Raw genomic sequence first — 22,585 nt, 5'->3', positions numbered from 1 at the left:
CTTTGTGATACATCAAATGAACATAATGTATTGTTGCTGTTCAATATGGAATGTCCTGTACATGTATTATTCCGAGGCAAAAATCTTATTAATCTGTAATCAGCAGTGAAGAAATCCATCAGTCACTTTGTACCAAAAGAAAAAGAGAACACTGAAGTCTCATCAAAACCCATAAACATTCAGGAGACTGGAAAAATCAATGTTAAGTTGCCACTTTCCCAAAGAAACCACACAACTGCACAGCTAAATTCACCTAAATAATCTAAACTCTGTCCCAGAGCACCATATCAATCTCTCATCTTTTCTGCTTTGTTCCTTTGGTACAAATTTTTGAAACTGGGTTATGTTTGGAGCAAGAGTTTTTTCTAATAGACTTAAGAAGACACCACACCATGGCTGGCCACTAATAGTACTGATAGAGTACTATTACTAACTTCTTATTTTCTATTTCTCTTCTTTTTTCAGAAATCCACAGCTGTAGGCTACAACAGTCTCGCATTTGGAGAAGGCACTGTATGGAAACCACAGAGTATTTTTTGTTTTAGAAGTGATTTCATACGTGCATGTTTCCAATAGTAAGCATGATGTTTCAGCATAACAGTAACCTTTGCACTTTCCACAGAGTGCAATAACTTCCTGATCATGGCCCAGGAGGTTTTGACTGCACTGTGTCTAATGTTAGTTACATAGCTGGCAGCACATGGAATCTCTATCAAAAGGTTGCCATCAGTATGCTGTTTCTTCAAACAGAAATTATAGAATGCCATATTTTTTCTATGCACTGCATATGACTATAAAGAAGGCTAGAGTCTGTCCACCCAGTATATATTGTTAAGAGTAAGGTATTCTAGTCACTGTGTGTGATGATCCTGTTGGATCATATATTGTTTCAAGGGTTTAACGCACCCGAATTTTCCATCTTAGCTCTCCTTGTTGATCCCCAAAGTATCATAGAATCATAGAAATATAGAACAGGAAGGGATCTTCATCAGTCATCTAGTCCAGTCCCCTGCACTGAGGCAGGACCAAGTATTATCTAGACCATCCCTGACAGGGGTTTGGCTAACCTGTTCTTAAAAACCTTCGGTGATGGAGATTCCACAGCCTCCCTAGATAATTTGTTCCAGTGCTTAACCACCCGACAGTTAGGAAGGTTTTCCTAATGTCCAACCGAAAACTCTCTTGCTGCAATTTAAGCCCATTGCTTCTTGTCCTATCCTCAGTGGATAAGGAGAACAATTTATCACCCCTCTCTTTATAACAAACTTTTATATACTTGAAAACTGGCACCATGTTCCCCCTTCTCTTCTTCAGACTAAACAAAACTATTTTTTTAAATCTTTCCTAATAGGTCATGCTTTCTAGACCTTTAATCATTTTTATTGCTCTCCTCTGGACTTTCTTCAAATTGTCCACATCTTTCCAAAAGTGTGGTGCCCAGCACTGGACACAATATTCCAGTGGAGGCCTAACTAGGGCAGGGTAGAGTGGTAGAATAACTTCTCATGTCTTCCTTACAACACTCCTGCTAATACATCCCAGAATGGTGTTTGCTCTTTTTTCAACAGTATTGTATTGTTGACTCATATTTAGTTTGTCATCCTCTATAATCCCCAGATCCTTTTCTGCTGTACTGTTCCCTAGGCACTCATTTCCAATTTTGTATTTGTGCAATTAGTTATTTCTTCCTAAGTATAGTACTTAATATTTGTCCTTATTGAATTTTAATTTTGAATTTGTCCTTATTGAATATTTATTTTGGACCATTTATCCAGTTTATCAAGACCATTTTGACTTCTAATCCTGTCCTCCAAAGCGCTTGCTACCCCTTCAGGCTTTGTATCATCCACAGACTTTATAAGTGTACTCTCCAGGTCATTATATAAACTAGGGCTGTCACATGATTAAAAAAAATAATCGAGATTCATTGCACTTTTAAACAATAATAGAATACCATTTATTTAAATATTTTTGATGTTTTCTACTTTTCAAATATATAGATTTTGATTATAATACAGGATACAAAGTGTACAATGCTCATTTTATATTTATTTTTATTACGAGTATTTGCAATGTAAAAAAACAAAAGAAATAGTATTTTTTAATTCACTTAATACAAATACTGTAGTGCAATTTCTTTATCATGGAAGTTGAACTCACAATAGTAGAATTATGTACAAAAAACTGCATTCAAAAATAAAACAATGTAAAATTTTAGAGCTTACAAGTCCACTCAGTCCTATTTCTTGTTCAGCTAATTGCTCAGGTAAACAAACTTGTTTGTATTTGCAGGAGATAATGCTGCCTGCTTCTTTTTTACAATGTCACCCTGAAAGTGAGAACAGGCATTCACAGGGCACTGTTGTAGTTGGCGTCACAAGATATTTATGTGCCACATGTGCTAAAGATTAACATGTGTCAACCACCATTCCAGGGGACTTGCATCCATGCTGATGATGGGTTCTGCTCGATAACAATCCAAAGCAGTGCGGACCAACGCATGTTCATTTTCATTATCTGAGTCAGATGCCACCAGCAGAAGGTTGATTTTCTTTTTTCCTGGTTCGGGTTCTGTAGTTTCTGCATCGGAGTGTTGCTCTTTTAAGACTTCTGAAAGTGTGCTCCACACCTCGTCCCTCTCACATTTTGGAAGGCACTTCAGATTCTTAAACCTTGGGTCGAATGCTGTAGCTATCTTTAGAAATCTCACATTGATACCTTCTTTGTGTTTTGTCAGATCAGCTGTGAAAGTGTTCTTAAAATGAACAACATGTGCTGGGTCATCATCCGAGACTGCTATAATATGAAATATATGGCAGAATGAGGGTAAAACACAGAGCAGGAGACATACAATTCTTCCCCAAGGAGTTCAGTCACAAATTTAATTAACACACTATTTTTTTAACGAACATCATCAGCTTGGAAGCATGTCCTCCGGAATGGTGGCTGATGCATGAAGGGGCATACGAATGTTTAGCATATCTGGCACGTAAATACCTTGCAGTGTTGCCTACAAAAGTGCCATATGAATGCCTGTTCTCACTTTCTGGTGACTTTGTAAATAAGAAGAGGGCAGCATTATGCCCTGTAAATGTAAACAAACTTGTTTGTCTTAGTGATTGCCTGAAGAAGTAGGACTGAGTGATTCACCAAGGGAAGGTCATGCCTGACTAATCTAATCGCCTTTTATGATGAGATTACTGGTTCTGTGGATGAAGGGAAAGCAGTGGATGTATTGTTTCTTGACTTTAGCAAAGCTTTTGAAACGGTCTCCCACAGTATTCTTGCCAGCAAGTTAAGGAAGTATGGGCTGGATGAATGCACTATAAGGTGGGTAGAAAGCTGGCTAGATTGTCGGGCTCAACGGGTAGTGATCAATGGCTCCATGTCTAGTTGGCAGCCGGTATCAAGTGGAGTGCCCCAAGGGTCGGTCCTGGGGCCAGTTTTGTTCAATATCTTCATAAATGATCTGGAGGATGGTGTGGATTGCACTCTCAGCAAATTTGCGGATGATACTAAACTGGGAGGAGTGGTAGATACGCTGGAGGGGAGGGATAGGATACAGAAGGACCTAGACAAATTGGAGGATTGGGCCAAAAGAAATCTGATGAGGTTCAATAAGGATAAGTGCAGGGTCCTGCACTTAGGACGGAAGAACCCAAAGCACAGCTACAGACTAGGGACCGAATGGCTAGGCAGCAGTTCTGCGGAAAAGGACCTAGGGGTGACAGTGGACGAGAAGCTGGATATGAGTCAGCAGTGTGCCCTTGTTGCCAAGAAGGCCAATGGCATTTTGGGATGTATAAGTAGGGGCAGAGCGAGCAGATCGAGGGACGTGATCGTTCCCCTCTATTCGACATTGGTGAGGCCTCATCTGGAGTACTGTGTCCAGTTTTGGGCCCCACACTACAAGAAGGATGTGGATAAATTGGAGAGAGTCCAGCGAAGGGCAACAAAAATGATTAGGGGTCTGGAACACATGACTTATGAGGAGAGGCTGAGGGAGCTGGGATTGTTTAGCCTGCAGAAGAGAAGAATGAGGGGGGATTTGATAGCTGCTTTCAACTACCTGAAAGGGGGTTCCAAAGAGGATGGCTCTAGATTGTTCTCAATGGTAGCAGATGACAGAACGAGGAGTAATGGTCTCAAGTTGCAGTGGGGGAGGTTTAGATTGGATATTAGGAAAAACTTTTTCACTAAGAGGGTGGTGAAACACTGGAATGCGTTACCTAGGGAGGTGGTAGAATCTCCTTCCTTAGAAGTTTTTAAGGTCAGGCTTGACAAAGCCCTGGCTGGGATGATTTAACTGGGAATTGGTCCTGCTTCGAGCAGGGGGTTGGACTAGATGACCTTCTGGGGTCCCTTCCAACCCTGATATTCTATGATTCTATGATTCTATGATTTGTAGGCTCTGAAGTTGTACATTGTTTTATATTTGAGTGCAGTTATGCAACAAAAAAAATCTACATTTGTAAGTTGCACTTTCATAACAATGAGATTTCACTACAGTACTTGTATGAGGTGAATTGAAAAATGCTATTTCTTTTATCATTTTTACAGAGTAAATATTTGTAATCTAAAATAATATACACTTTTATTTCAATTACAACACAGACTACAATATATATGAAAATGTAAAAAAAATCCAAAATATTTAATAAATTTCAATTGGTATTCTATTGTTTAACAGTGTGATTAAACCTGCAATTAATTTTTAATCGCAATCAATTTTTTTTAGTTAGTCACGTGAGTTAACTATGATTAATCGACAGCCCTAATCTAATCCATTTATGAAGACGTTGAACAGAAACAGACCCATGACAGATCCCTATGGGACCCCATTCGATATGCCCTTCCAACTTGACTGTGAACAATTGAAAACTACTATCTGCACGCAGTTTTCCAACCCGTTGTGTACCCGCTTCATAGTATTTTCGGCTAGGCTGTATTTCCCTAGTTTGCTTATGAGAAGGTCATGTGACACATTGCGGGGTACTGATCAGCATTCATGTCTCACTCCCCGTCAGTACCTGGCCCAAGCTGGGGAAGCTAATGATTCAACCAACAGACAAAATTTGGTGATGAATCCTGGTCATGTGCCATCTGAGGCACATTGTGCATATGCTAAGAAAATGTGAGACCATATCAAAAGCTTTACTGAAGTTGAGATATATCACATCTACTGCTTCCCCCAATCCACAAGGGTTGTTACCCTGTCAAAGAAGGATATTAGATTGGTTTGACATGATTTGTTCTTGACAAATCTATTTTGACTATTATTATCACCTTATTATCTTCTAGATGTTTACAAAATGATTGTTTGATTATTTGCTCCATTATCTTTCTGGGTACTGAAGTTATACTGACTGGTTTATAATTCCCTGGGTTGTCCTTATTCTCCATTTTATAGATAGGCACTGTATTTGCCATTTACCAGTCCTCTGGAATTTCTCCCATCCTCTACAAGTTCTCAAAGATAATGGCTAATGGCTCAGAGATCTTTTCAGTCACTTCCTTCAGTATTCCAGGATGTATTTCATGAGGCCCTGCCAATTTGAAGACACCTCACTTGTCTAAGTAATTCTTACCCTATTTTTTCCTATTTCAGCCTCAGCTCCTACTGCATTTACACTGATGTTCACTATGTTAGTTGTCCGATTACTGCTAACCTTTTTGGTGAAAACTGAAACAAAAAAGGCATTCACCACTTTTTCCATTACTTTGTTTTCTGTTATTATTATTGTCTTTTCTTCCTCATTCAGTAATGGGCATACCCTGTCCTTGGTCATCTTCTTGCTTCTAATGCATTTGTAAACTGTTTTCTTGTTACCCTTTACGTCCCTAGCTCATTTAATCTCATTTTGTGCCTGGGCCTTTCTAATTTTGTTCCTACATGCGTGTGTTATTTTTTTATATATGTATATTTAGCCTTAGTCATTTGACCTAGTTTCTACTTTTTTATGACTCTTTTTTTGAGTTTCAGGTAATTGAAGATCTCCTAGTAAAGCCAGTGTGCTCTCTTACCATACTTCCTATCTTTCCTATGCATTGGGATAGTTTGCTTTTGAGTCCTTAACAATCTTTCTTTAAAAACTGCCGACTCTCCTGAACTCTTTTAACCCTTAGACTTGCTTTCTATGGGATCTCACCTGCCAGTTCTCTGAGTTTGCTAAAGTCTGCCATCTTGAAGTCTGTTGTCTTTATTTTGCTATTATCCTTCCTACCATTCTTTAGAATCATGAACCCTACCATTTCGTGATAACCCTCATTCAAGCTGCTTCCAGCTTCCAATTCTCAACCAACTCCTCCCTGTTTGTCAGAATCAAATCTAAAACAGCCTCCCCACAGCTGCTTTCTCCACTTTCTGTAATAAAAAGTTGTTCCCAATGCATTCCAAGAACTCTTTGGATAATTTGTCCCCTGCTGTATTGTTGTCCCTACAGAAGTCTGAGTAGTTGAATTCCCCCATCGACACCAAATCCAGTGCTTTGTATAATTTTGTTAATTGTTTTTAAAAAATTTCTGTCCTCTCACCAAGTCCCAAAGGACTTTACAGTCTCACCCCCCACCAAGAGTACTAAGCACCTCACAGAAAACACAAAGGGTATGTTTCATTGCTGTGTAAACTTCTAGGCTCAGGCTGGAGCCCTGGCTCTAGGATCCTGTGAGAGTGGAGGGTCCCAGCGTTTGGGCTCCAGCCCAAGCCTCCCAGCCCCACAAGCCCAAGTAGGCTGGCACGGGCCAGCTGGAGACTTTGCTGTGTAGACATGCCCACAGAGGAAAGTACTTGCTTTGGGGAGATTACAGTCTAAGGGGCAGATTGTCAGGTCCGGCTCTCGGCACCAGCAAAGCAAGCATGTGCTTGGGGCGGCACATTTCCAGGAGCGACATTCCAGCCATCCTTTTTTTTCGGGGCAGTTGCGCTCTCGGAGCTGCACCACTTAGACAGGGCGAGGGTGCCGCGCCCCCGGCCACAGCGGGAAGGGGAAGCCCTGGCCCCGGGATGCTGAGCTGCCAGGGCCCAGCCGCCACCTGGGGAGGAGAGGGCGCGTCCTGTCAGGGAGCCGGGGCTGCGCTGCCTCATCTGCACACTGGCTGCTGCGCTGCCTTGTGCCACCCCTTATATCGGGGCTTCTCTGCGCGGCCGGGCGGGGGAGGAGGGAAAGCCCCTGCAGGCGCTGGGAGAAGGTGACATCACTGCCTCCACTTCCAGCGCCGCCTGCGAGCCCCAGGCCCACCTGAGCTTGGGGCGGCAAATTTTTTGCTTGGGGTGGCAAAAAACCAAGAGCCGGCCCTGCAGATTGTGAAAGGCCTTTGGGTAAGTGGGGAGGAAGGCAGCAATGACTCTTCCTCTCCACCTTTATGCAGTGCAGCCCCTGTAAAGCAGAGCCACAGTTGCAGTTTGGGGATTGCATGGGGCATATAGCACTCCACAGGCAACAGGACTGTGGCCCTGTCCTAGCTTGACACTGGCCCGGGGAGCTGCCCCACTGTCATGAGGGAAGCAGGCTGCATCATCCCCAAGAATGGTGCAACCTAAGCAGTTCCTGATGTGTACCATGGAACTTGGGAAGAGCTTGTGTCCCAGAGCTTGATCCCTCCCCTCATGTCAATGCAGCTTTGCAATATGCCCTGCACAGACCAGTCCCTTAAAGGCATGATCTAGCCCTAAATGATGGAGATGACAGAGAGCCCTGAGGGCACGACGTCCACCAGAAAGTGAGAAGGGCGGAAGAAGGACACAAGTTACAGAAATATGACGCAGTTACCCCAAATCAGACATATGCTTGTCTATGTGGCTCAACTTTTTTTCCTATGTGTAAAACGAAATGTTAGGCAGCTGGTGTGCTGTGACAGCTGCTTATCATGCTTGCCATAATCATCTCATTGTTACTTTGTGCTCCCCTTCCCCCCATCTGTTTATTTAATCCACTTGTTGCTTCTCATTTTACCCTATAAACTCTTCAGCCTGGGGCCCGTCTTTTGTTGGAAATTTATTCAGTACCTAGCACTGGGACCTTCAGGTGCTACTGCAATACAAGTAATACGTAATAATCAAGCTGATATTTCTGTAAGCGATTTTGCAAGAGCTTAGGAGATTTATTTGAATGAAGCAAGGGTGGGCACTCGATGGATAGCTTTTGCAAGATCATTTGAAGCATACTGGGCATCAGAGAGATTTGTGGGAATAAGAGCTGGAAGAGGAATCAAGGCTAATGTCATTGGTGGACATATCCTATTATGACCCCCATGAGCAGGTACTAAGGTACCATTTCACACCTCCCATTGCAATATGCACATTAAAGGGGAAAATGTAGTAGTCAAAAATTCTTTATGATGTTTTTGCATGTATTTTTTTTATGTTAAGTGCCCATATATTCAGAATAGGGCTTTGGATAATTTACAAACCTTAAATTTGTAGAGACTTTCATCTGCTTCAGCCTGTACTGTGCCAACTCAATGGGCAGATTGTTTGAAGTTGGAGTTGTTAGGGAGAAGAATCATATTTTAAAATGTCACATTTCAGAAAAATAATGCCTCCTTGCCTCCAGCCTGAGCCAGGTTTTCCAGAGTTTACAACCAACAATAATACAGGAGAATAGTGTTTTTCTGAAAATATCTCTGCATAAGGCACTGACTCCAAATGATCTACCTATCTCTATGGCACAACTCAGATTATTGCAGTTGATTTTGCCACAGCCACTACAGGCGGAGTTTCCTATTTAATCCTAAACCTCAAACTGTCTCTACATTGCAGCTAAAATGAACAGAGCAGGAAGTGAATACTGTAGACAGATATTGAAGATGAAAATAGAAGGTCTTTATTCTAGTACAGTGATTCCCAAACGTGTTCCACCGTTTGTGCAGGGAAAGCCCCTGGCAGGCCGGGCCGGTTTGTTTACCTACCGTGTCCGCAGGTTCGGCCAATCACGGCTCCCACTGGCTGCGGTTTGCCGCTCCAGGCCAATGGGGGCTACGGGAAGGGTGGCCAGCACGTCCCTCGGCCCGCGCCGCTTCCAGAAGCTCCCATTGGCCTGGAGCGGCGAACTGCGGCCAGTGGGAGCTGTGATAGGCCGAACCTGCGGACACGGCAGGTAAACAAACCGGCCTGGCCCACCAGGGGCTTTCCCTGCACAAGCGGTGGAACAAGTTTGGGAACCACTGTTCTAGTATAATGAATGTAGAAAATTTTAAATCAAAGCCTTTGTTTCCAGTTACTTTTACCTACAAAAAGTATGTATTAAAAGAACATGCTCTTAATGAATTTGACCTTGACTAGGATTCCTCACAGTGCAAAAGACGCTTACAGAAAGGATACCACAATACCAATAAATAACAATACTTTGTGCTTCTGTGGCACTTTCCACCCATGGACCTCAAAGTACTTTATAAACATAAATTCATTTATCTTTGCAGCACCTCGGTGAAGGAGAGAAGGATTATCCATATTTTACAGATGAGGAAACTAAGATACACAGAGCTTATACAGGAGATAAGGATTGACTCTATATTTTTAACCCTAGTTCTATGCTTTAGCTGCATGGCCATAAATTTCTACCAGGACTCAGCTCTGTCATATATCACCCTTTACAGAAAAGACCTGATCTTACATGACAGAGTCTGAGAATGGATAGTCAGACTCTTTACCACTGCAATTTTCTACCTTTATATGGAACTTGTGGATGTTACTCAGTTTGCCCATACCAATGTCATAATTGTTTCCACACTAATACATATTTTTAAAGGGGGTGGTGATGCAGAGGTTCACAAAGGACAAAATTCAAATCTGAGAGCATCTGCTTCTGCACTAATTACTAGGGCAATACTCCTGTTAAGCTCATTGCCCCTTTGTTGAGTTCAGTGGAAGACTCACCTGAGCCAGGAAAACAGGCTAGGCCTCTAAAGTGCATAAAGAAACTATAATAGTGTGGGAGTTCTATCAAGTGTTTATTTTGTCACTTGTTCAGGAGGACCTGTCTCATTCATTCATGTCTCCACCACTTGTAACTGGAGAAGTCACCCCAATTTTATGGCAATAGAAGTTTGGTTTCACCATACCTCTTCATATAGTCTTTTATTTTACCCATCTGTTGCCGTACATGGTCAAATTAGCTGAGACTGGGTCATGAAAAATCATGGAGCAGGTCCTCAAGGAATCAATTCTGAAGCACTTAGAGGAGAGGAAAGTGATCAGGAACAGTCAGTATGGATTCACCAAGAGCAAGTCATGCCTGACTAATCTAATTGACTTCTATGACGAGATAACTGGCTCTGTGGATGAGGGGAAAGCAGTAGACATGTTGTTCCTTGACTTTAGCAAAGCTTTTGACACTGTCTCCCACAGTATTCTTGCCAGTAAGTTAAAGAAGTATGGGCTGGGTGAATGGACTATAAGGTGGATAGAAAGCTGGCTAGATTTTCAGGCTCAACGGGTAGTGATCAATGGCTCCATGTCTAGTTGGCAGCCGGTATCAAGCGGAGTCGGTCCTGGGGCCGGTTTTGTTCAATATCTTCATTAATGATCTGGAGGATGATGTGGATTGCACCCTCAGCAAGTTTGCAGATGACACTAAACTGGGAGGAGAGGTAGATACACTGGAGGGTAGGGATAGGATACAGAGGGCCCTAGACAAAGAAATCTGATGAGGTTCAACAAGGACAAATGCAGAGTCCTGCACTTAGGACGGAAGAATTCCATGCACTGCTACAGACTAGGGACCGAATGGCTAGGCAGCAGTTCTGCAGAAAAGGACCTAGGGGTTACAGTGGATGAGAAGCTGGATATGAGTCAACAGTGTGCCCTTGTTGCCAAGAAGGCCAATGGCATTTTGGCCTGTATAGGTAGGGGCATTGCCAGCAGATTGAGGGACGTGATCGTTCCCCTCTATTCAACATTGGTGAGGCCTCATCTGGAGTACTGTGTTCAGTTTTGGGCCCCACACTACAAGAAGGAAATGTGGAAAAATTGGAAAGAGTCCAGCGGAGGGCAACAAAAATGATTAGGGGACTGGAACACATGACTTATGATGAGAGGCTGAGGGGACTGGAATTGTTTAGTCTGCAGAAGAGAAGAATGAGGGGGGATTTAATAGCTGCTTTCAACTACCTGAAAGGGGGGTCCAAAGAGGATGGATCTAGACTGTTCTCAGTGGTAGCAGATAACAGAACGAGGAGTAATGGTCTCAAATTGCAGTGGGGGAGGTTTGGAAAGGTTGGGAGGGTATTAGGAAAAAAATTTTCACTAAGAGGGTGGTGAAGCATTGGAATGCGTTACCTAGGGAGGTGGTGGAATCTCCTTCCTTAGAGGTTTTTAAGGTCAGGCTTGACTAAGCCCTGACTGGGATGATTTAGTTGGGGATTGATCCTGCTTTGAGCAGGGGGTTGGACGAGATGACCTCCTGAGGTCCCTTCTAACCCTGATATTCTATGATTCTATGAAATACCTTAATACTATGAAATACCATAATGGTCAGTTGTTTTGAGTCCTAACAAGGATTGACCAATTAGCAACTTCCTGATAGAGGGTCTTACAAAACAGAGAAGTCTAATACAGAGTAATTCTGATGCTGCAGCTCATTTAGGGGCTTTTCTGCAACTTTTTGGCTTCTCAGCTATACTGCAGAAAACAAGAATTGTGGAAGGAAATTGAAGCAAAAACTGAAGTAAATAAAAGCCTTCTGCTTCCTTATTTTATTGTTCAGTCGAACATGCTCATTGCACAGATTCCAGCTGCAGCAGGAGATGTGCCCAACAAGATTTGGCAAAAATGGCTTTTAAAAGTGACAGTGAGGAAGGGAGAAAGGAAAAACTGAGGCAAATTTAAACCAACATTCCATTTATCCAAGATGGCTTCTGTTGTCACTGCTGTAACTGCTGTTGAGTGAGAAGGTTATGTGACCCTGTGAGCTAGAGCCAAGAGGTAGGAGTAGAAAGTACCTTAAGGTGCAGCAGATTTAGAGGGAAAGGACATTTTAAAGTGTTTACTAAAACATTTTTAGCCCATCTTCATCCCTGGTGTAACTCCATTGACTTTTAATATAACAAAACCGCTAAATCTAAATATTGTGGTTTAGGCAACATTAGATTATGATGTATGTTTGTTTTCCTGTGTACTGCACCTTTGATTTCTAAGAACTCTCCCTGCACGCAGGTGCAGTTTATCTGACATTTTCTTCTCAGAGTTGTTTTTAGCCTCTTACAGAGGAGCCTTGAGAACATTGTGCTCTCCCATGGAGACTTTAATGTTGTTGTTTCTTTTTGTTTTTTCTTAACATAAAATAACATCCATTTTCAAATACATATTTTGCAGTGTCCCCTAAATGAAGTGAATTTGTCAAACGAACAAACTTAGCAAAACTTAATATTTTACAATGGAATCTCAACATATGTTCTCAAGATCACATGCCAAAACAGTCACTGTATGATCTCCCCACTTATTGTCTGTCATTCTCTTGTTACAGTAAGTCTGATGTTAGGTCCCAATCCTGTCATCTGGCCTGTTTGGGCAGACTCCAGTACTTGTGCAGAACCCCACTGAAATTAATGGAGCTCCGGAAAGGTAGAGGGCTCTGTCCCCATAGATCTGATTTCAGGACTGGAACCTTAAACTTTAAGCTCTTTGTGACAGGGACCCAGATTTTTTAACATATTTTTGCAAAGCACCTAGCATGCTTTCAGCTGCTATAAAGCTAGATGAATTTTCAGGCCTGCAAGTGCAATTCAATTTCCATTTCAAAGCAGGTGAAATAATAAATATCCAAGCAAGGAAAGTGACTTCACAACCAAAGCATTTTATTAAATGAACACTTACACACAATTTTTAAGGGAGCTGCCCTTCATGTAGAAGCTAGTGGAACTGTAATTAACTAAATAAGTGTGCTGGGGCAGAGGGTGTGATAAGAGAGAAATGGTCATGTATGCCTGAAAGCATTAGCCTGCTTTGACCATACAAATGAAATAAACTCTTGTAATTGTAATAAAGGCAGATATGGCAGAGAAGCATCAGCTGAAGTAAAAGAAATACCCCAACTCCGAAGCTTGAGGGCCAGATTGTGGTCCTGTCTGTATGCTGGCACAAGACAATAGAGGGGATCAACAGCTGCTCCTTACTCCTTTGTGCCAGTACATAGCACCACCTCCTGCACGCAGGAGGAAGCAGTCTCTGCAAAGCCGCTGTGCTCCAAGCCCCACTGCCCCTCTGGTGGGAAGGGATGGATGGAGGTGGGAACTCGGCAGAGCCTTGATGCTACCCACTCAATGCACAGAGTGGCACAGCTATGCCAGTGCACCAAGAAGGGCATGATGCAGTGGGTATAAACCTGTCACAGGTTACTTACTTCCCAGAGCAGCAGGGAGACAGGGAGGCAGATTTCTGCTTGAGGAGTCACAGTCTCCCTCGCATGCTGCTCCAAGGGCAGCACAACAAGGCATTGTTCCTTACTCTGGGCAAACTGACTTAGCACTTAAGCAATATGTTTTTTATTTTATAATAATTATTGTTCTTGTTTACTATTGATATTACAGTAGCCCCCAAAGGCCCCAATCGCAGCTAAGGGCTCATTGTGCTGGGTGCTGTACAAACACATCTGAAGAGAAGGTCCCTTCTCTAAACAGCTATATTAGGTGGTTTGAGCTGAGAATATGTAATTCTCTTTCAAAACCATAACTGTTTTCCTTGGTTGGCACTGCATATGTACATGGCAGAGACAGATATGTATTGTTCCTGTTTAAAAATTGACACGGAGAGTTGTTTTTATGTATAAAAGGAACAAAGAACATGTGAACAAAAATCGAGACAGAAAACAAATCTGTATATTTCTATAACAGAACCAATCTACCTTAGGGTTGCCTGAGCAGCGTTACCCTTTTCCCCCCATACCAACGAATGATCTATATGTATGTTGTGCGGAAGTTTGAAATATGACCGTGTGCCTATTTCCAGCAAATGAAACATTCACAGCACCCACAGTCATTTGGAGACATTCCTGACTTTGATGCTTCTGTACATGAAGCATGGTTTACAGAATCAGGAAAAAGCTTTGTCATCCTGTTTATCCATCCCTTCCCTTCACTACACAGTTGTTTTTGTTTATTTATTTTTGGAAGCTCCTTTTTTTTACACTTTGCTGTGCATATTTATGATGAAAAGATGATCTACATCCTCATTACTGTTCTGGTGCTCAATGATGAAAAAACATGTTAACAAAGGAAGTGCTTTTCAGTCAGCTCATAATGTTCCCTGCTGCTCAGCTAGGACTCTAAAGAGTATGGTTTAATGAACGAAGGTGAGAAGGTGAAAAAAACTAATGAGGTTGTTCCTCTGTATTGAAAGATCACTTAGGAGAGGCAGTGATTTCCTTTGTGTTAGAAAAATGTAAAAATAAGGTTCAAAAGCAGCATCCCCAAGGTCAAAGAGGCCCCTCCTCTATAACAAAGCACACTCACTCCCCTCTATGGTAACCAGCATTTTCCACCTGGAGCAGATTTTCGGGGCTTTAATTTTCTGATGGTTGACTGAAAAGAAACCTTGTTTGCCTTAACCAATCTTGAGCTCCCAAGAAACGTACAAAAATGCTGCGTGAAGTGCTCTAAGCTGCATGCATCATTAATGGAGCAGCTCATGAACTCATAGCTGGAACTGAAGTCATCTGCTCAAAGATTCAAACTCTGGAGAACAAGCTAGTCCAAAATTGTGAGCTTTAGCTCACAAGGCTACTGCCCTTCGACTTGTGATGAGTCTATACCAAGCCACATTCAGCAAGCAGACAATGCAAAAAGGTTCACAGCCCAGAGCCAATTAGAGCTGCTGACACCAGAAGGTAATGCTCACAATTGGATCACTGTGTCACCATTTCGTATTGAACACCGTATTTTTTTCCAGTGTGTTTGAGCTGAGACTTGAGCATCAGAGAGAAAATCAGAAAGGAAGAGGGAGGGGAGTGTGGATTGAGCCCCACAAGAACATGTCTAAGAGGTCTTCCCTAAGCATCAGCAAGCATGTGACAGAGAAAGACTTCAATTAAGATATTCCTAGTCCCAGAACCTTGGCAATCTTTTGAATTTAAAAGTGGGGTTTCCCCATCCCAACCTCTCACCACTCTGCCAGCTCTTCTCTTTTCTGCAGCCTTTGGTGGGAGATGGGGGAAAGGAAGGTAACAAGACACAATATCACCTCCCTCAGAGCCAAAGAAGAACCTTGTTAGCACCCTGTAGTACCACCCACAGCAGAATAGTCAAAACATCTGAAAATATCAATAAAGCAGAAGATTAATCTCAAATACATTCTATCCAGTATGGTTATTAACACTCCTGTCAGGAATACATTGAGATTTTTCTTAAAATATTCTGAGGTAAATGTGCTCCATGGCTCTCTCATCTTTTTAATTTCACAGAGTGCATAACCTAAATTGCACAGAACAGTGGCTAAATTGGTTCATCATCACTCAACTCCAATCTAAAAGGACAAAGCTGGAAGAAACTGGAGAGAATGACATTTGGGGGAACTGGATAGCTTCAGGGGTTAGTTAATGATGGGTTAGAGGCTTTAATGCTGGCATCACTGGTTTTAATTTGGTTTAGATCCATAGTTACAGAAAGTCATTAATATACGATAGCCGTTTGTTCTTCTGTGTGAAATGAGTTGGCGGTCTCAGTCTTGCCCTAGTAGACATATATTCACATTATAAAAATCGCCAGCATAATTAGCATCCTTATCGGCCATCTGAGTTGAGAAGCCAAGAATGGACTAGATATGCAGACTGAACTGCCATCTCGCCCACAGATCAGGACTGAGGCATATTGGTGGGTTGGGGTGATGTGGGGGAACTTTCAGTGCCTGTACTAATTATGTGGCTAGTAACTATCAGTTGTCAGAGCTGTCAATCCAGCATCATTCGCAAGGATTAAATTAATGTAGCGGTTAAAGGAAAGGAGAAAATAGCATTACTTGTACAATGTAACGATCCCTTATTTACCAGTTTTTTGTGGCCACTACAAAATTTTACCATAAATATTTCAAAAACATTTGGATAAATGTGCAGATAGCTAATCGGGGGAGTTTCTGGATAACTAACCCACATGCAGGTATTCTGTCTTTTCAGGGGGGTTTATTCACTTGATGGCAGTAAAGCTACTTCTGGACAATAACAGTTTTGATTGGGTTTTTATTGTTGTTATGTTTTAGTGCCTCAAGGCCCTCTGCAAGATTGCCCCATTGTGCTATGTGCTATACAAACTATTAGTAAGAGACAGTTCCTGTGCTGAGGATCTTACAATTTAAGTAGACAACACAAATAAAGGATGCTAGAAAGGAAGCGTTATTATCCTAATTTTACAGATGGGGACCTGAGGCACAGATTGGTTAATGGCCTGATTGTCAGCGGTGCTGAGTATCTGGAGCTCCCTTTGAAGTCAGGGAGAATTCTGGGTTCTCAACACCTCTGAAAATAAGTCTATAACTTCTTCCCCAAGGTCAGACACAAAGTCTGGGGCAAAGCCCTGAACTGAATTCAGATAGCGTCAGTCCCAGTTCTGTGTCTAGACCACAAGACCATCCTTGTCTGTTTGATCAATTGCTGAGAAAATATAGAATATCCAAAGATTCTTGTTACCTTAAAACTGCTCTCTCCCTGTGTTTTGCTATGGCAGTTGAACAGCCAAGGTGCTCAAGCTAACAGCTGTCTGGTTTAGGAGGAGAAGGATAGTCCAAGGAATTTTGAGAGTAGGGGGTCTAATTTTTGGAACTCCTTCCCCATCTTAGTCTTGTGGATCTCATATCTGCTGACCTTCAGAGTACGCAGAGACAGAATTTTATTTATGATGGAGATTCCCTTTGTGACTACTGATTCACATAACCTAATTCTTGTATATGTTTTTATTAAATAAGGCATCTAGAGTACTAGGTAGATGCATCTAATCAATCTAAATAGATAAATAACACTTGACCATTGGGATAGCAAAATTCATAAAGAAATGGGGGGAATGTAGTTTTCAACTGGAGCCACAGATACCAAATTTCAGTGAAAAAATGATGACTGTGAGAGCAACTATTGGTGGAGTTTTGTGATGTAGAAAGAATTTAGTCTCAGCTCACTTATTCCAACCAGAGGTAAGAAGTGCTGTGCGGGGGGCAGATTGGCATGATTCATGAAGAAATGTATAAAATTCCAGTTGGAGACCCAGGACTAGGAGCAAGTGTGTGAGAGAGATACTATCCCCAGGAGTGCATCGTAAATATCTGGAGGGACGAAGTAATTGCCATTCCCCTCCATGTCTGTGTCTACACTAGGTTTTTTTCTCTTAAATGTCTCACCATTGATGCTGTTGGTTTTAACACCAATGGTGGCAAAGAGGAAAGTGCTCATTAAGACAAGGCTCTAGGTATCCACCATTTTAAGCACTTTGTCATCTAACCTTACTCTGAGAAGGTCTACACCGTGGGTTCTCTAATTGGGACCTAAAAGTGTTCTACTGGGTACAGGTGTCATGGGGTCATCACTACCCAGCCCTCACCATGTTATTAATGAAAAGGGGGTCCTGGGAAAGGATGGTCCCAGTATGGAAAAGGTTGAGAACCACAGGTTTATGCAGCATGGTGCTTACCATTGGTTACCAATGTCTGTTCTTCTATAAGGTTTTTGCCATTGTTACCACTAATGAACTAAGCTGGTGGTAGCCACATTGAGAGATTTTAAGAAAATAATTCCTAGTGTAGACATGGCCAATGAGAGCATATTTCTAAACTGAAACATCCCCTCTTGTTATCAGAGTTTAGAAGTGAAGAAAGAAGAATTATCCTGCAATTGCAGTAAGTCCCAGTTCAGGTTGGGGATCTTTTACATGCTGTGAACATGACGGAGGAATAAGCAGTTGAAATAACGCACGTCCTTAAACTCACTCTGTGGGCTGGTTCTTGTCTATTGACATCCACTGAATGTGATTTACCTTAGGAGAGGAGATGCTTTTGGAAGGTAAGTATAAACTAGGTTCACCGGGGGAAGGAGACCAAAGCCCTGAGGTAAGTGGGGAAGTGGGACACCAGGAGGAAGCACGAGCACGAGAGCGCAAGAGGGGTGGGCTCCTGCCTCATACTGAGAAAGAGGGATGATCAGCGAGTTATCTCAGGTGCCTATACACAAATGCAAGAAGCCTGGGAAACAGGCAGGGAGAACTGGAAGTCCTGGTACAGTCAAGGAATTATGATGTGATTGGAATAACAGAGACTTGGTGGGATAACTCACATGACTGGAGTACTGTCATGGATGGATATAAACTGTTCAGGAAGGACAGGCAGGGCAGAAAAGGTGGGGGAGTTGCACTGTATGTAAGAGAGCAGTATGACTGCTCAGAGCTCCGGTATGAAACTGCAGAAAAACCTGAGAGTCTCTAGATTAAGTTTAAAAGTGTGAGCAACAAGGGTGATGTTGTGGTGGGAGTCTGCTATAGACCACCACACCAGGGGTGTGAGGTGGATGAGGCTTTCTTTCGGCAACTAACGGCAGTTACTAGATTGCAGGCCCTGGTTCTTATGGGAGATTTCAATCACCCTGATATCTGCTGGGAGAGCAATACAGCGGTGCACAGACAATCCAAGAAGTTTTTGGAAAGTGTAGGGGACAATTTCCTGATGCCAGTGCTGGAGGAACCAAGTAGGGGCAGAGCTCTTCTTGACCTGCTGCTCCCAAACCGGGAAGAATTAGTAGGGGAAGCAAAAGTGGATGGGAACCTGGGAGGCAGTGACCATGAGATGGTCGAGTTCAGGATCCTGACACAAGGAAGAAAGGAGAGCAGCAGGATATGGACCCTGGACTTCAGAAAAGAAGACTTTGATTCCCTCAGGGAACTGATGGGCAGGATCCCCTGGGAGAATAACATGAGGGTGAAAGGAGTCCAGGAGAGCTGGCTGTATTTTAAAGAATCCTTATTGAGGTTACAGGAACAAACCATCCCGATGTATAGAAAGAATAGTAAATATGGCAGGCGACCAGATTGGCTTAACAGTGAAATCCTTGCTGATCTTAAACACAAAAAAGAAGCTTACAAGAAGTGGAAGATTGCACAAACGACCAGGGAAGAGTATAAAAATATTGCTTGGGCATGCAGGAGTGAAATCAGGAGTTGCAGCTAGCAAGAGATGTTAAGAGTAACAAGAAGGGTTTCTTCAGGTATGTTAGCAACAAGAAGGAAGTCAAGGAAAGTGTGGGCCCCGTACTGAATGAGGGAGGCAACCTAGTGACAGAGGATGTGGAAAAAGCTAATGTACTCAATGCTTTTTTTGCCTCTGTCTTCACGAACAAGGTCAGCTCCCAGACTACTGTACTGGGCAGCACAGCATGGGGAGGAGGTGACCAGCCCTCAGTGGAGAAAGAAGTGGTTTGGGACTATTTAGAAAAGCTGGAGAAGCACAAGTCCATGGGGACGGATGCGCTGCATCTGAGAGTGCTAAAGGAATTGGCGGATGTGATTGCAGAGCCATTGGCCATTATCTTTGAAAACTCATGGAGATTGGGGGAGGTCGCAGATGACTGGAAAAAGGCTAATGTAGTGCCCATCTTTAAAAAAGGGGAGAAGGAGTATCCGGGGAACTACAGGCCAGTCAGCCTCACCTCAGTCCCTGGAAAAATCTTGGAGCAGGTCCTCAAGGAATCAAATCTGAAGCACTTAGAGGAGAGGAAAGTGATCAGGAACAGTCAGTATGGATTCACCAAGGGCAAGTCATGCCTGACTAATCTAATTGCCTTCTATGACAAGATAACTGGCTCTGTGGATGAGGGGAAAGCAGTGGATGTGTTATTCCTTGCCTTTAGTTAAGTTTTTGATACCGTCTCCCACAGTATTCTTGCCAGCAAGTTAAAGAAGTATGGGCTGGATGAATGGACTATAAGGTGGATAGAAAGCTGGCTAGATTGTCGGGCTCAATGGGTAGTGATCAATGGCTCCATGTCTAGTTGGCAGCTGGTATCAAGTGGAGTGCCCCAAGGGTCGGTCCTGGGGCTGGTTTTGTTCAATATCTTCATAAATGATCTGGAGGATGGTGTGGATTGCACCCTCAGCAAGTTTGCAGATGACACTAAACTGGGAGGAGAGGTAAACTGGAGGGTAGGGATAGGATACAGAGGGCCCTAGACAAATTAGAGGATTGGGCCAAAAGAAATCTGATGAGGTTCAACAAGGACAAGTGCAGAATCCTGCACTTAGGATGGAAGAATCCCATGCACCACAACAGACTAGGGACCGAATGGCTAGGCAGCAGTTCTGCAGAAAAGGACCTAGGGGTGACAGTGGACGAGAAGCTGGATATGAGTTAACAGTGTGCCCTTGTTGCCAAGAAGGCCAATGGCATTTTGGCCTGTATAGGTAGGGGCATTGCCAGCAGATCGAGGGACGTGATCATTCCCCTCTGTTCGACATTGGTGAAGCCTCATCTGGAGTACTGTGTCCAGTTTTGAGCCTCACACTACAAGAAGGATGTGGAAAAATTGCAAAGCGTCCAGCGGAGAGCAACAAAAATGATTAGGGAACTGGAACACATGACTTATGATGAGAGGCTGAGGGAACTGGGATTGTTTAGTCTGCAGAAGAGAAGAATGAGGGGGGATTTGATAGCTGCTTTCAACTACCTGAAAGGGGGTTCCAAAGAGGATGGATCTAGACTGTTCTCACTTGTAGCTGATGACAGAACGAGGAGTAATGGTCTCAAGTTGCAGTGGGGGAGGTTTAGGTTGGATATTAGGAAAAACTTTTTCACTAGGAGGGTGGTGAAACACTGGAATGCGTTACCTAGGGAGGTGGTGGAATCTCCTTCCTTAGAGATTTTTAAGGTCAGGCTTGACTAAGCCCTGGCTGGGATGACTTTGTTGGGGATTGGTCCTGCTTTGAGCAGGGGGTTGGACTAGATGACCTCCTGAGGTCCCTTCCAACCCTGATATTCTATGATTCTATGATAACCCAACCAGTTTAAATTAAAACCCTAAACCACAAACATCTCTTAGAAAAGGAATCAAATAAAAATGTTAAATTCCCTTAGAAAGACAAGTTAGTACTTTCTGAAAAGTAAAGCCACAGAAGAACCTGCTCTGATTTACTGTGGTGTTAAACAAGTTTCCTTTCCACACACCAGCATTTAAGAATAAGCAAATAGACTGTCTTTCCTCAGAAACGCTTGTTGGGCACAAATGAGTTAGCCCTCCCTCCTCTTTTTTCCTCTAAGAGTAACGATGCTACTTTTAAAATTCTATGCCTCTTTCTTGTGAATTTAATTATTATAATCAGAAATAGCCCTGTGGACAAGAAATAGATGTAGTAAGTCATGGTTTAGCAGGCTTTGCATGGGACTGGGAGCCAGAAAGTCTTGAATGCTAATCCTGTTTCTGATTCTGACACTGGCTTGCTCTGTGGTCTTGGACAGACCCACATTTTCAAAAGTGACTAATGATTTGGAGAACCTCAGAGTGCCCAACTTGAGGCACTTTAAAAAGGGCTGGTTTTCGGAAGGCAGATACTCAGCACTTTCTGAAAATCAGGCCACTTTGAAGTGTGTCAAGTTTAGCAGCCAAAAACTTAGATTCCTGCAAATCTCTAGTCACTTTTGGAGATTCATGTGTTATCCTCTCTGCCTCCGTTTCTCTATCTGTAAAATGGGGAGAATAATACCTTCTTCACAGGTGTGTTCTTTGGATTGACCAGTTGATATTTTAAGATACTATGTACATTATATTATTTTTATTAATATGTGTGGGGACAATCATATCTTTTTAATACTATAGAGATAGGGACTGGGGGGCGGGGGGAATAGATTTGTTTTTCAGTGAGTTGAATTTAAAATACATTCCAACTTTTCAGGCTTGCCTCCTATCTTTGCATCCTGGCTGACATTTCAGTGCTCAGAGATCAGGGATTCCCTTCATTGTATCTGACAGTATTATTTTATTACTGTAATTTATTATTTATTGTGCTGATTGCTATGCAAACATAGAAGGTGCAATCCCTGACCTACAGCAATAATCTTGGGGGGAGTGGGGTGTCACATACAATAGGCCAGAGTTTGGGAGCCTAGATACTACCGTGACAAATGCCTTCCCAATGGACAGGGAGAGGCTGCAGTCTTGATGTGCGGTTAGCTTTGGGGCCATGGTTGCTGAACGAGTGCAGTCCAAGAGACACAGTTTAAAAAAAAAATCCTTCAGCCCTTGCTCATCAGCCTCGTGTGTGAATGCGTTTTAAGCCGTAACCATGATAAATGTAAAGCCCAATCAAGGCTTGATCTGTGCATATGGGAAGCAAGCAGAGGGCTGCTGTTATTGTAACCAGCTAATTAGCATGCCCCCTAAATTCCCCCCGCTGGTACAGCAGCGTGCCCCCGGCGGGAAGCTTCCTCGGTGGGTTTTGCAGTCACATAACAGGAGGCGGAGGAGGGCTGGGTGACCTGGCTTCGCCGGACGCCGTCCCGGACCAAGGGAGAACAGCTTGCGGAGATGTGGCCCGCCAGTGAGCACGTGCCTTGTGTGAATTACACTGGGGGCCGGCAGTGCCCCCCGCCCCCGGGGGCAGAAAGGGCAGCAGCAACGTTGCAGGGCAACACTTCCCC

This window comes from Caretta caretta, chromosome 3 (assembly GCF_965140235.1).
Source record: "Caretta caretta isolate rCarCar2 chromosome 3, rCarCar1.hap1, whole genome shotgun sequence".
In the NCBI taxonomy this organism is placed as follows: Eukaryota; Metazoa; Chordata; order Testudines; family Cheloniidae; genus Caretta; species Caretta caretta.
The sequence above is the reverse complement of the archived record's forward strand: the minus strand, read 5'-3'. Positions refer to the sequence as shown.